The sequence below is a fragment of the Penaeus monodon genome, chromosome 8, assembly GCF_015228065.2.
Source record: "Penaeus monodon isolate SGIC_2016 chromosome 8, NSTDA_Pmon_1, whole genome shotgun sequence".
Lineage (NCBI taxonomy): Eukaryota > Metazoa > Arthropoda > Malacostraca > Decapoda > Penaeidae > Penaeus > Penaeus monodon.
In genome coordinates this window covers 30,248,799-30,253,798 of record NC_051393.1, presented here as the reverse complement: position 1 = coordinate 30,253,798, position 5,000 = coordinate 30,248,799, and positions in this window count along the sequence as shown.

Sequence of the window (5,000 nt, the reverse complement as noted above, 5' to 3'; positions counted from 1 at the left end):
CAAATGCACAGACAGACACACAAATGCACAGACACACACAAATGCACAGATACACAGACACACCGACACACACACACCGACACACACGCACACAGACACACACACAGACACACACGCGCACGCACACGCACACGCACACGCACACGCACACGCACACGCACACGCACACGCACACACACACACACACACACACACACACACACACACACACACACACACACACACACACACACACACACACACACACACACACACACACACACACACACACACACACACACCATATATGTGTGTATATATATATATATATTATATATATATATATATATATTTTTTTTTCTTTTTCTTTCTTTTTTCTTTATACATTTATATGTCTGCTGTTCTTTAAACGTAGACACAAGGGTTAATGTTTCTCAAGATTTCTTAAAGATATGTTCCTAAAAACGCGTCATGCTACCAAACCGGGTTTATTTTCTTTGCACACGATGAACTTGTTTCCTTTTTTAAAACAAGGCATGCATGTCACATTTTCTTCCCCGGTAAGGCATAGTGTACACTTGCAGATGGAAAAGATCGCTCCACATTTGCGAGATGCAAGGACGCAAGATTGTGCGTGTGTATTGCAAGACTTGGTGAGGATTGTAGATAGACGTGGTGTTGTTGTTGTTTTGTTATTATTTATTTTCCTTTCTTTTTTCTGTTTCGTACTGTCTATCTTACCCTCTGGCGATAGCGTTGGGAATGATGTTCAATTTACCGGGACTGTCAGTTGTTTGGCTTACTGTCGTCGCCTCGTTTGTCTCACATTACGGATAAGCTGACGAGGGCTGACACGTGTGGTGAAGGGAGGGAGCGAGGGAAGGAAGATGGGAAAGAGAGGGGTGGAAGGAAGGAATGATGGAGGGAGGGAAGAAAAAGGGGAAGGAAGGGAGTAGGGAGAGGAGGAAGGAAGGAGAGAGGGGGAAGATAGGTAGGATGCAAGGAAGGAGGCAGGGGGGCGGGTGATAGGGAGTAAGTTTAGGAAACCGATTGTCTGCCATTGGAATCTGGATAAAGAGCGGAAAATGGAGAAAAAGGTGAGAAGGATGAAGGGGGCGTGAAGAGATAAGAAAATGATGATTAGAGGAGTAGGAGAAAGGAAAGAAATCGGGAGTTAATAGAGAGGGAAGAGACAGTAACAAGAAAAAAAAATACAATGTAAGAAAGGCGAGTTGAAAGGTTAAGTGAAGAGGAAGGAGGGACGGTGCAAGGATAGAATTTCATAAGCATGGAAATTGACTGTATTTATGGATCTAAGAAAGAAAAGAAATGTAGCTATATTGCGATTATCAACATCAGAGTCACCATAATTATTTGCGAATTTTTATATATACCGTTCCATTACTATCACAAGACCTATCATTAATAACATTATATCTTGTAAGTGTAAATTGCATTATTTAAATTGTGTTTATTGTTCATATATTGATTTTATCCCTATTTATGCAACACAGATTTCAGTAACCTGCAAAGAAAAAGAAAAGGTGCCCGTGTCCATGGCAAGTCACAAGGTTCAGAAAAAAAAGCAAAACGGATGTCTGGAGAGCAGTAGATGGCATTCAAAGCCTCTTTGGATTCGCTGTGTTATAGTGTAGCGGGGCTCAGTCGCTTCGCCTCTGACACGGCGGAGAGTTCCTGAAGGACAGTCCTAGGGACGGTCTTACCTGTGGCAAGGAAGGGACGACTCTGGGCGAGGTTGCGAATGGGGAGGAGTTTAATTTGGGCTCCGGACAATGCGAAATAGCAGTGTGTGTCAAGAATGTTTGGTGGGTGGGATTGTTAGGGTATTTTCTGTGTAAAGCGAAAGTAAAGGTAGTTAAATAAGGTAGATGAAATAAGGAGATGCAATTATAGTTATCTGAATCTGCTAATTAAACACTTGTGATCTTTATGCTACTTTTTCTGTTTACCCTCAACCGTTGGTCGTGAGTTAAAATACAATAGATCTCGTCCTCGAAAGATTACTCACGTGGATTCATTCAGCAGTTGGCTTGTTAAAATTAGAAAGGCAGTAAGGAAAATGAGGGGGCGACGCAGCCAGAGAATCGCCATTATGTGTCTCCGGGTTTCTCGTACTGCGCAACAATTAAAAACGATAATTAATGATTGCCTCCGTGTGACGGCTCGTTCTTCCTCCCCGGCAGTGTGACAGGAATATCATTAAGTCTGCGTCGCGGGCGGAGGAGCAAGCGGCTCGCCGGCGGCACGGCGAGTCGCAAGTGACAGACGTGACCAGAGCCAACGCTGGAAATAATCTCACAGACAAACAGACTTGACCTACTTTCTCCGTGCTCCTCACGGGAATTAGAGATGACCCAAGTGGACCGGGACAAACGTGCAGCCGGGCGGGAGGGAGGACGGTCGAGGGAGAGGCATGGCGAGGGGAAGGGAAGGGAAGGGGAGGAGGGGGAGGCAGGTAGTGGGCGGAGGTGATTATGATTGGGTATGGCGGCAGAGCGATTTTTGTCTCCGTTTTTTCTCTCTCTCTCTCTCTCATCTTCGTAGTTTTGTTACAAGTTGAGTTGCACCATGAGTCATGCGGACTCTCGTAAAAGATGCAATTTGATGTTATGTAAAATGAATGTCTTTCAGCTTTAATGAATATTCAGTGTACTACATAGTTTAACATATTTTATCAGGTCTTTTTATTCAGTTGCCACAATTTGCATTTTCCTTAATAGCCGATAATATAAGCGTCAGAATTACCTAGAGAATTTTGATAGACGGATTGGAAGATGGATTGGCCTAAATCCTCTACGAGTTATTTTCATAACAGGGTTGTCTCACACAGATGTATATGCAGACGTCATTAATGTCCATTGAGCGTGTCGAGAGTAGGCGTCGAGGCGACGTGTCATTTGACCCGCCTCTGAATCAAGCCTCTTCACTGATTCGTCATATTAATCTGTGACCTAGAGGTTTATCCTTTTTTATCCAATTTTTTTGCCCTGTCCTGGTTCCGTTACATGATATCTGCGCTGCTCATCTTTTATTTTGTCGTTATTCTTCGTATTTCTCCGCCTTTCCTTTTCTTCTTTTCTTACCGTAAAATCTATGGCCATTTACGCCGTTAGGTGGTCTACTTCTCCCTGGCCATAGCGCCTCTCCCTACAAGATGAGCTCAGCCGCCCGCCCGTAGTCTCGCTCAACGGACCGCAAACCCTTGTCCCTGCCGGCCTCTTCAATCTTAATTTGCGCCAGTCGGGGGCATTGGTGTCCAAGCGTGCCTCCTACCTCCTTCCCTGCCCCCTCCCGCCCCCCTCCACCTGTCCGTGCCTTTCGTCGTCCCTCCAAGGTCACTTTCGTGCCTGGTGGCCTCCGTCTCCGTTCTCCTCGGGCCCTCCATTCTGGCCCTCGCCTGTCGTTTCAATTGTGTCCCAGGGTACAGAGGACGGGGAGAGGGAAAGAGTGAAAGAGAGAAGCAGAGAGGGAGAAAGGTAGGGGAAAACAAAGCGCGCGAGAGAGAGAAAGCTTAAGGATGAAAAGGGATAAGGAGTAGAGAAGTAGAGGAGGGAGAAAGAGCGCGCGCGCGTGCATTTGTGTGTGTGTGTGCGAGTGAGTGAGAGTGAGAGTGAGAGTGAGAGTGAGAGTGAGAGTGAGAGTGAGAGTGAGAGTGAGAGAGAGAGTGAGAGAGAGAGAGAGAGAGAGAGAGAGAGAGAGAGAGAGAGAGAGAGAGAGAGAGAGAGAGAGAGAGAGAGAGAGAGAGAGAGAGAGAGATTTGTGTTAAATAGTCCACCCATGGATCGCCCTCTTCTCTTTTAGGGCTTGGGTGCCTTCCTTGATGATTAAATTATAAGTGTCACGATCAATATTGCCCGAGGGGAAAGGATCACGCCGATATATAGAATTCCATATATTATTTTCATAATGTTTTTTTTAAGAAGTCTCATGAGGGTCTGGGATCAGTATACAGTTATTTCATCTTATTTCATAGAGTAAACTCCAGATATGTTTCATGGCTTCACACCACTATGAAGACTTTTGATAATGATTAATAACAATAATAGTAACAATGATAATGATGACAACAAAGTCAACAACAAAACATTAAAAATAACTGATAACAACAGCGAACATACGGGATGGAATGGAAGAAGAGAACTGAGAGAACGCGGGAACACCTTGGCCTTCACACCTCCCCCTTGATTCCATAGTAATTGGATAAAAGTTCCTCCCGTACCATCGCCGAGGAGCAGCAGCGCCACCCAAGGGCGAGCAATAAGAGCGAGAATGGAGATGGGCGATCGAGCGAATCAGCTGTTTTTCTCCCTGACACGGATTCCCTCCCACCGCTCCGGGCTCTGTTATGTTTGTCGCGTTGTCGGCTGATGATGGAGTGAGAGCGCCCACCCGCATTTCTGGTCTACGGGGAGGCGCGGGAAAGGTGGAGAGAAGAAAAAAATTGTCATTTTTTTTATTTCTTTTTCAACTGTAATTTTCTCACGGGTTCGCAGTGCAGGTGTTTGGTTGTGTTCTAATTTGAGTTTAGCTTTCACAATAAAGGCACAATCACCTATATGACTCAGGTATGTTTGGTCGCAGAATACATCCACGTAAGTCATTTTGTTTAAAGTTTTACTTAGAAATGAAACCGCATTTTTAGTGAACAGTGTATCAGTGTATCTAGTGTATCTTTTAAATAAAAAATCTTTAAGTTGTCCCTGATATATATATGATTAGATATATGATAGATAATATATATCAGTATTGCAAGACATAAACGTGGAGTCTAATAATAATTACTTTTGGCTATTTTACAGAGAATTAAAGTGAATGGAATTTTGATATTTACATATAGTGCAAATGTAGTGGGATAATGCTGATGAGCACGAGTAGTGAAGAGTGTAGATAAACACTTTCATGTGAGTAATCACGGCAGTGATGGAGGCCCGCTCTTGCATTGATTAGCTCAACTTCTCTCAATGAAAATAGATATATTTGGATAGCAGGATATCGCACTA